At 37.9% G+C, this 10907-nt stretch overlaps 1 long non-coding RNA gene across 1 annotated transcript; it reads right to left on the reverse strand.

Moving 5' to 3' along the window:
• Positions 1-8877: 8877 nt before the first annotated feature.
• Positions 8878-10907, reverse strand: LOC145613123 (uncharacterized). Its single transcript, XR_014106871.1, has 3 exons — positions 10709-10907; positions 10460-10609; positions 8878-9435 (listed from the first exon to the last, which is right to left on the reverse strand). It is a non-coding gene; the product is annotated as an uncharacterized LOC145613123 (long non-coding RNA).

Here is a 10907-nt window from a genome sequence, read left to right on the forward strand (position 1 = left end):
ATTCCCACTCATACTTTCCTCTATAAATACCAACCTTGGGATTTGGAGTAAAGTGCTTGAGTGGGAGTTAGAAAGAGCATTCCATTTTTTGGAAAAACTCTTAAACTCCATTAACACTTGGGTTTTGGTCGGACCTTGCTAACTCCAAGGTAGCAGACCTAAAAAGTCGTGTTCGTCCTTTGTGGGAGGATACCGTTGGAGGCACGACATTTGTGGTGCTCAAGGCTTTCAAGTAAGAGCCCGTTTTGAGAGGGCGAAGCTCGCTTCAAGGGTATGATTCGTTCTTCCTTTTCTTGTGTTTATTTATTTATGCTTTATGGTTTTATTAATTACGAGTGGTTCCTTGGGTCGGGGTTGTTTCCGCGGTGAGTCGGACTCACCAAACCCCAACATTATGTCGGTGCTTCTGTTTGTTTATGAACCAGTATGTCGGTGCCTTTGCAGTGAGCAAATGTTTAGGCGCTTTAAGCTAAGTGAGATGATTATTTATCAAGTCGATCATTTAATGCAATTGTAACCGAACCGATTACTAAATCATGTCAAGTTGCTAAGAGGGGCTAACTGGCGTACCAAGGAACCTAAAATTGCTATACAAGGTCGAAATAACCATTCTGAGAGGCTTAGTGTTCTGTCGTCGCTTCAACGTCACTGGCGCCGCGATTTTTTCCTGTCGCTCGGCGACAGAGCTGTTGTGCGACGCTGCAATCGGGATTTTTGCATAAATCCCCTTTCTTCCACATTTGTCTGCTACTGCTCTTATTTCGTTTGAGTTTCGCCACAAAACTTCCAATTGCTCATTCTTGCTCGTTTCTCAACCAAATTCTCTCAAATTTGTTGCAAATCAAAGCTTTGTTCATATAGTTTGCTGATCTATGTACGTTTTTCCAAACTCACTCGAATTTTGATGAATTTCGAGCATGTTCATTCACAAATTTCTCAAAAATTCAAAACTTATTGTAGGGAATATTTCAAGCGTTAACCCCTAGTTTGAACCCCACTGTGATCATACACTTAAGTATGGTGGCGTCCAAAGGGAAATAAGATAGAGCAAAAGAGTCGCCAACAAGTTTTTTAGGAACTTGTAAACTTTTCACGAGGTGAAGGTTACACCCCTTAACGATCTAAGAGATCGTCAACTCCATAAGGCCTTGAACCAAATAGGGTTCGGGGATGAAGGTACAAATCCAACCTAAAAGAGATTGAACCTGCCCTAATAATAGGCCTCTACTTTATTCTGATCGTATTCATGTGCGGTTTCTGACTAACATACAATCAATAAGTTTAGCCTAAACCTGTTTATCTATGTTGGTTGAATATTAATGCACAAATAAATCTATTATTGGCGATCACTTGAATTATAATCATATTAACCCTAAACAAGATTATGAATATCTTATTAAGCGTGATTACAAGTACAAATTCCCTTTAAACATGCATTAAAGGTGTGATCAAGCAATAACAATAAATATCAAGCAACATAATAAATAATCAAAATAATCATAATAATAATCATCATAATAATAATTATAACAATTATAATCATAAATCATAAAAATAATCATAATAATGTTAAAGCATAATAATAGTAAGATCCTAGGCATGATACTAACAAGATTAATAACAAACCCTAGCATGTCCCTAAACATTAAAAATCAAAGCTTTAACCCTAACATGATACTAACAATCATAAATATTAGAAAGAAAATAGGAACCATCATACTTTTAATCATACTTAGTATTAAAGTTACCCTAGACACGATACTAGGAATTTATTGTTGTCACCCTAAACATCAAATTAAGGAAAACATCCTAACATGATACTAGGAATCAAAATAACAATCTAAGCATGATTTCTATATCATAATATCAATTAAACCATTAAAGTACTTACTTGGATGCCTCGTACCTCTTTCTAATAACAAAATACACACGTTAGTAACTTCAAGGAAAATAATAAACAAAACAATTAAATTAAATAATTTAAAGAGAGATTTGGGACCAAACCCTCAGAAATTAAACCTTTCACGTCTAGGGCGAAGGAAACTTCGAATATGGCTAGGTGTTTCTAAATCTAATGAGTGTGGAATTTTTATATTTGAGAGAAGCTAGTTTAGAAAAAGAGAGAGAGAGAGTAATCAAGAGAATCTTGATGAGAGTTGGTGAGAAATGGTGAATGAAAACGGAGTTTTGAACACGCTATTTATAGAAAAAATCAGCCAAAAAGATAAAAACATCAAAAACAGAGTTCAAACGCGTAAAACCAGGTTAGCGCCAAACGCTGACCTTAGCGCCAGACCCTAAGGCTAGCGCCAGGCGCCAAGCGTAGCGTCAGGCGCTACAGCTGGCGTTTGGCGCTGACTAATAAATTGACGCTTTTTCTGAAAATCAGATAGAAATTGCCGTACAGGAGGATAAAATCGTATTTTCCTCAAAAACGTTCTTTTATTCTGATTAAAACTCTAAAAGTCAACAAAAGTCAATTTATCAATGCTAATTGAATTAGGAATGAAAAGAACCTTCTAGAAGAATCTAGAAGACTAAAACCATTCCTAATTGCATTAGGAACGATAGATTCATATTAGTCCATCATCTAGATCATTGGGCCGCATATAAGGCTCAAACCAGGCCCATTTCAGTAATTTGGCCATAACTTCTTCAATATTCATCGGAATTGGGCTTATAATATATCGTTGGAAATCTCTTTTCAAGCCCTATCCAACTACACTACTGTTGGACCCATATCATGGACCAACTAAAAAGGATTGGCTATTTTCTTAAAATAGTTTTTCAAAAACAGAGAGAAGAGAAAAGAAATTAAAACTATCCGCAACACTAAACTTTCCACACTTTCACTTCATTCGATTATGATTCGACGTGAAAGGTACTCATCTCCGGGTTTGGTTTTGAGGAGACACAAATGGGTGTCTACAGAAGCCCCCACTTTGACTGAGTTTGGAGAAACGCAAGTTTCGAAAACAAAAGTCAAAGTAGCGATAGAGACGGAGAATGATTCAAACGTTCTGCGATCCTAAATCATCCGTGTAACGCCGATACCTGCAAACTAGCATTACACTACTACAAAATCAGCCAAAGAGACCCGTCCAAATTATCCAAAGAGACTGCTTTAGAGACAGTCTCTAGCTAAGCGGTCTCTTTGGCAAAGAGACTGCTTGACTAGAGGCGGTCTCTAGAATGAGAAAACTAAGACCGCCTATTGATGATAGGCAGTCTCTTTTTTGTGAAAAACTGAGACCGCCTGTGGAAGATAAGCAGTCTCTTTTTTAAGAAATTTGAGACCGGTTTTTAAACTTAACATGTCTCTCCAATATCATTTAAAATAAAAAAATATTGCTTTTTTGATACGAATTTTAAAATTATAAATTTATAATCACAATTCATCAATATAACTCATTTAATTTTTTTACATTATTAAATATAGAGTACAAAATAATTCTTGAATGTCATATACCTCAAAGATTACAAACATGATACAAATATACAGTAATTGAAAATCCAATACACAAAAATAAAATAAAAAAACAAAACGATAATTTCCAGTTCCAAAGATCTTCTAGATGATAACTTTAAGAAATCTTTTACCTGTAACCACAAATATACACAAAGTAAAACAAGACAAAAATTAGTATCTAATAAAATAAATCAGAAAAATTAAACCAACATAATTAAAAAAAAAAAAAATCAAAACAAAGATTAATACGGAAACTTAACCAAAAAAGTAAAAAAAAATAAAGTAAAATAAAACAAATGAAACAAAACAAAGATCTAAAAATTGAAAAGAAAAATTCATAACTGATGAAATACAGGATGTAAACTAAAAATTTGGTTAAATGGCGATTAAACACACAAAAAGAAAAAAGAAAAATGAAATTTCATAAAAATAATTTTAACCAATTTCAAAAACGAGCTAAAGAGTGAATTGACAGGATAAAAGATAAATTTTAAAGACGAAAAAAATTTCTAGAACTAAAATCTGAAGAACTAAAAAATGATATTGAAAATAAAAATAAAATAAATTCATCAACATATCAGATCTGGCTAACATAAAAGAAGAACGAAACGAACAATAACATATATAAAAAAAAAATAAACGAAAAATCAACTAAACTAGATCTAATACTACAGAAGATTTAAGGGGGAAAAATGTTTAAAAAAACGTAAAAGAAAAAAGGAATAAAGCTAATACATCCATTGAAAAAACCCCCCAAAACGAAACCGAAAAACACATCATGTTCAAATCTCATAAATATCATAAAAAATGGCAAAAATTGGTTTTGAAACAAAAACATTAACATGCAAAATAAACAAACTATAATCAATTACCATGGCTAAACAAAAAATCGGACAAATTTTTTATTTTTTAACAAAAAAAAATGTTAAAATGCAAAGTTTAAAAGAAATTCAGATTTTTAATCAAGAAAAAATGATAAAAATGAACATCAGATGACTAGAACACAAAGATCTACTCAAATAAAATCATAAATAACTAGAAAGAAAATGAAGGGGAAAAAACCCCTATTTTTTGCGCCACATCTAAGAGCAAAATAAATAAAAAAATTGAAAAGGGGGATTGAAGAATTCTCACCGTCGAGAATCGAAGAGCTTAATTTCCATAATTTTGCTCTCTTTCTTTTCTTCGTTAATGGCTGCTCGAATTGAAAAGTTGCTAGCTATTTGGCTTGAAGGAAGGAAATAGTTAGGGTTTGAAGGAGGAGAGAGAAAGAGATGAGAGAAGAAGAGAAAGGAAATGAGCGGCGGTAACTAGAGAATGAAGAGGAGAGAGAAATTAAAGAGAAAAAGTGAGTGGGGACGTGCGTGGAACCTCAAAAACCAAGAGACCCGTTTTTAATGTTAACAGGTCTATCTATCAAAAACAAGAGACCGGTTCGCGAAAGGCGGTCTCTGGTTTATTTTTGATAAATCATTTTTTCTCAAAATAAACACAAGAGACCCGTTGTCTTAAATAACCGGTCTCTCGAATAAATTTACCACTCCAACAAATAAAGTTAGAGACCCGTTATTAATAATAAACGGTCTCTTGGATCAAAGAGACCGCCTATGTAGATGACAGGTCTTATATATTGGGTCTCTTTGGCCAATTTTGTAGTAGTGTTAGTCAAACAGATAAAAGAGTTAAGAAACGCGTATCTTGCACCGTTGAGCACACGTCTCTAAAGTAACCGATTTGCTGCCTTATTGTTGTTTTGATGACCTCCTACCAAGAGAATGCCATCCCGCTTGAAAACCGCTACGCTTGTAACTGCTTCCAATATTGAAGATTGCTTCGCTTGAAACGATCCTCTTCCGCTTTATGACCATCTTCCACGTCTAAGGGAAGATGATAGAAGACAACTTCGCTTGAAGTCATCTTCAGTTATTTGTGACAACTCTCCACAATCTAGGGAACGTTGTCGAAGACATCCTTGTATGAAGCTATCCTCATTTGTTGCGATAATTTTCCAAAGGAAATTACAGAAGACCTCCGCTTGTCGACCTTTAAATGTTCTCTTGAACTTTGCTTCAGCTATGCCTGTACGTCGGCTCTTTTGCTGCTTTTGAACCTGTATGTCAGTGCCTTTTGCTGAATGAATGAACGAATAGGTCGGTGCTTTTTGCGATGAGCCAATGCTTAGGCGCTTTAAGCTAAGTGAGACAATCTCTCATCAGGTTGATCACTTGTGCAATCAAGCCGATTACTAAAAATCGTGTCAAATTGCTTAGAGGGGCTAACTGGCGTACCAAGGAACCCAAATTATATCACAAAAGGTTAGAACAACCGTACTAAGTGGCTGAACATTCTGGCACCGCTGAAATAACATCAGCGCCAATAATCTGGTTGTAACGTTAGACGTTGGAGCTAGTGCCAGGCGCTACGCCTATCAACTGACGCCAAAGTCTGGCGCTTGGCGCCAGAGTCGGGTATTCCTTAAATACCCTTCTCTTCTTCGTTTTCGCAGCTGCTCGTTGCGTTTTTTGCTCGAAAATTCATTTGCTTCATTCTTGCTCGTTTCTTAACCAAATTCGCTCAAATTTGTTGCAAATCAAAGCTAATTCTATCCATTTTCCCGATCTATGTAAGTTTTTTTCAAACTCACACTGGTTTTAATGAATTTTGCATGTGTTTCTTTTCGAATTTCATGAAAATTCGAAATTTAGAATGCTTAATTCTCTTTGTTTATCAAATTTTATGCCATAAAATTGCTTGATTATGTTTATATATTGCCTTGGGAGTAATTTGAGACTTGTTTGACTCAATTTGGTGAAGAAATGAACGAATTGCCATTGTTGAACCTTTTAAGGTCGGGAATACAATGTGGCTCGTTCTTGATTTTTTGCTAGCAATTCTTGTCCAATTTGTCACAATAATCACTATAGTATTGCAAGAAATTGTTTGATTGCTTGAAAAATGCCATTATGCTCAATTTGAATTTGTGCTCTGTTTTAGTACTACGTACTCTGTTTTTTTTTTGCGAACATAGTATCATGCGGCTAGGCGAACCTTAGATACTATAGAACTTAAATTTGTGATAATTCCGCACAATGTAGCATGGATAGACAACGAGGTTCCGGTTCACGGTCCCGAGACGTTCGACGGGAGCATGAGCCCGTAGAGGACGATGCTGAGCCGTCCACTTCGCTTGGTCGACTCCCCGAGTGGGATGAGCGGACCTTATACTTTTCCCCCGTCCATCACATTTCTGAGAGGGTGAGACGGGGCATCACTGTTGGGAGGATGCGCTGTCATGGTTCCGGCTGTGACGGCTTAGGCGATCTGTACAAGATGTACATCGCCAGAGATGATCAGACGAGACTTCTATGGGAGTCTTGCGGGCTTGCTGCGCTGTACGAGAACTCTGAGGTAATGGTTGCCTCCAGCGGGGGTCACCATGTAGTTTGTGCTCTGGTGGAGTTCTTTTAGGACACCACCAACACTTTCCACTTTCCTTGGGGTGAGATGATGGTCACTCCTACCGACTTTAGTCTCATCACATGACTGGAGTTTAGTTCCGTGTCACTGCCGTTCGACAGTGGGATCGAAGTCTTTTCCCCTGAGGTCGAGGAGTTGTTGGGTCCGATTGCTATTTGGGCTCGAGCTGAGGTTGAGTCGACTCAAGTCAGTGCGAGGGGGGTTCGCCGCTCGACTCTAGCAGCGGCTTTGGACGATGGTGCGACTACCCGAGAGCAGCGGGTACGCATCTTTGCACTCATCTTGCTGTCAGGGACGTTCTCCCCTGACAAGGGTAGTAGGGTACTGCTTTACTACCTTCCTGCCGTCCGCAATCTACACCGGATCGGGACTTATGACTTGGCCTATGCTGATTTCATTCGAGCGCTGCGGAACTCGTGTCGACATCGGTCCTTTGGGACGAATGTTGCTTTGTCCAGATTTTGGAGGGTAGTAGAGTTAAACCTTATTCCCTGTAAAAGTTTAGCTCTACGTTTTAGTTAGCATTTATTGATAACTTAAGCTTCTTGTAGATCTGGTTCTACGAGTACTTCCCCTCAGCTGCGCCGGCGAGACCGTCACCGCGCAGGTTTCCAGTTAGTGCTTCCTGGGGCAGCCGTCGTGTGGGGATGTCCACTGCATATGTCCGAGATTGGATCATGTCGGTATGATTCTTTTCTTATTTGACATTTTGAGATGCTTTAGATAGATTCTTGCCTTATTGACGCTCTTTGCAGGGGCCTGAGGTGTTGTACCAACCGTGGGTCGACTTGGCAGTCCCTGGGTTAGCCGCGCAATATTCTGCTAATGGGGACTTATGGAGCGACTACATACCTTGGAGAGTGGGTTGCTATTCAGCATTCCTCCGATACATTTGTCATTCCTACTCCTCCACCACGTCACATGTTTAACGCCACGAGGTTGTTGAGCATGTCAGAGGGAGCTGGTACCCCTTGGCGATCTTACACGATCCCTGGGTGATGCTATGCGGAGGAGCTACCGCCGTTGTTAGCTCCAGTTCCCGTACCTGCTGAGGATGTGGCGGTACGATTTTTCAAATTTTACCTTGAGTGAAGTAGCCCCCAAGTAATTCTTTACTGATTTTGTTTTGCTTTGCCAGGACGATACTGCTGAGTTTGTGCCACCCCGTATGTCTATCCATTATCAGGGGTTATATGGGCCGATTGAGGAGACGATTCCTCCGGCTCCTGAGGACGAGCGCTTCGTGGAGCGGTCGATTCCTCGCCACCAGACTCGGGTAACCTTGTTTATTTGCAACTTTTGTCCATATATGTTATGCATGTTTACTAACCTATTTCTTTGACAGTTCTCACTCGAGGTGGTTTCGGCGATGACACGATGCATAGATGCCTTTTGGAGCCAGCTTGTCTAGATGAGGAACGTGGCTACCTGCCGTCGAGACGACGCTGTTCAGGAGGTAGTGTTCCCTTCATATGTTTTTGTATTACACAAATGGAAAAAAGGTCATCCGTAACGGGCAAAAAGAGCCCATCCGTAACGGGCAGCGTCCGTTACGTATATGGCCTTTACAGATGGACATTGTTATTCGTAACGGGCACCGTCCGTTACGAATAAGTACTTATTCGTAACGGACAACTGAAATGCCCGTTACGAATAAGTACTTATTCGTAACGGGCATTTCAGTTGCCCGTTACGAATAACCCATTATTTATAACGGGCATCTCAAACACCCGTTACAAATAACCCCGTTATTCGTAACGGGCACATGTTTTGCCCGTTACGAATAACGGGGTTATTTGTAACGGGCAGATTCTGCCCGTTACGAATACTTTGAGATTTAATAAAAAAAAAAATCCAGCACATGCTGGACAGCTAGCTAGCTTACACAATTATTTTATCAGTCAATATATATATTTATTTATTTATACAAGTATAGTATACACTTAATAATTACAGAGTAATATACAATCAACAATTTAATTATTTCCTAATATAACTAAAACTAAAAACAAAGCAAAAGCAAATCTCAAAACAAAGCAGCTGCTCACAAATGAACACACTACATTCCAGAAGCTACTCTCAGATTCCCTGAAGCAGCTGATTAGGTAAGCGATTGGCTTCAGAATTTGTGTAGTGTGGTGAAGCTTTGGTGATGTGCATACAAAAGTAACGAATAAGCCCTTGGACCATCCCCTAGTCCTTTTAGTGCCATTACAACTGCTCTTCTTTCAGCACCTCTGGTGGAAGGCTGGCTAACTGTTTCCACCATTTCATAGCTAACTTCAGCCTGCTTGCTGTAATGGCATTTTGGAGCGCTATCAACATCGTTGTTTTGAGGGATCCCCTGTCATTGGCATCTTCCACCACTGTCTCTACTTCGTCTAGAGCTGCTAATGCTTCCTCCACCCTTCTCTCAGCTAGGAGCACTTCTAGGGACTCGAGGAATTCATTCAACCATGTCTCAAAACATATAATTTTGTTGGATTGTCCTTAAATTAAAAAAAATGAGATTCCAAACCACACAAAGACCTATATTGACTAGTCCCAAGATACATCAAACAAATGATACAGAAAATAAAAAATGAACCAGCACCACAAACAAGACGAACAAAACACAAAGAACTAAAAAAGGGAGGTCAGAAGACAAAGTAAATTGAAGTTATCAGGTATTACCACTTGAGGGTGTCCCAAGTAAATTATAAAAAGCTAAAATAACAAAGAATTGCAGATTTGCAGAAAAATGTTAAGTAATCATATCATAAATTATTAGGTCTATGTCCAAATATGATTAAATCTCAAACTTCAGTCTAAACAATTAATCATACAAACAAACCATTCAATAATTACAATCAAAATTACTCCTATTCTCCATTAATCAACAATAATCAAGCTAAAAACAATCATCAATTTCGCATAATTTGTAAGGAAAACAAGCAAATTCAGAAGATACCAATAACATTTCAGTAAAAAAAAAATAAATAAAAATCAAAAACAGAAGAAACATACGTTAACCACCACCAAGGACCTTATGAACAGGCTTATCTCTACCAAAAAGACGATAATTCTTAGACTTCAAAGAAGGAGCAGATTTATCGTCATTCGGAATTGGAAGAAGAAGAATCATGGTAAAAATTACATACCAGTTGGAGCTCATAAAGCAAGCACAATAAGGAAAAAATGGGGCAAATGACTGCTAAAATTTATCAGTCTGCCTATGCAAAAACACTAGAGAACTTTTTTTTTGTATTAAGCGTTAATCAAGAAACATGTAAACTTTTTGTAAAATCAAATATAGTGCTTGTTGAACATGAATACACTGTCAAGCTAGAATGTTATCTAATTTGACTTTTGACTGTACTAGCTAATAGAGAATTAGGTAAGCAACTCCACCTACTTGATGAGGACCAACTAGAATCAGAGAAAACCCAAAAGAATAAAACAACATATGATTTGCTTTATTTTTTTGTGATGATACCGCAATATACCATACATAATTAGCAATCACGTACTTACTCATATTTTCTAGCGAGAATCCGCAAAACAAACAGAGCACCATAGACCTGTTGATCTTGCAAATTATGCTTCGCCTAGTGAAGAAGGCCAGGCCACTGCTCAGGGTAATCAACATGGATAATTGTTTTGAGGCACTCGCTCAACTGCACCCTACAAATAGCAACCACAATAAACATCAAACGCCCTTCAAAATTGAAATTTGGATATGATAGCTCACATAGATAACAATAGCACAGCAAATAGCCATACCTCAAAAGCGGTAGAACTTGATCCACAAACACAAGGATATTTTCTCTCACCAAGGCTTTATCAGCCGATGAGATCTTTGATTGCTCCTCTGAAATTAAAAAAAAATTATAACCAAGCATACAATATCAATATCGAATCAATATCGAATGACCGAGCTACGACAATTAAAGTCAAAGTCTTAACCACTACACGAAAGGAA

This window comes from Chenopodium album, chromosome 3 (assembly GCF_948465745.1).
Source record: "Chenopodium album chromosome 3, dcCheAlbu1.1, whole genome shotgun sequence".
Classification (NCBI taxonomy): Eukaryota; Viridiplantae; Streptophyta; class Magnoliopsida; order Caryophyllales; family Amaranthaceae; genus Chenopodium; species Chenopodium album.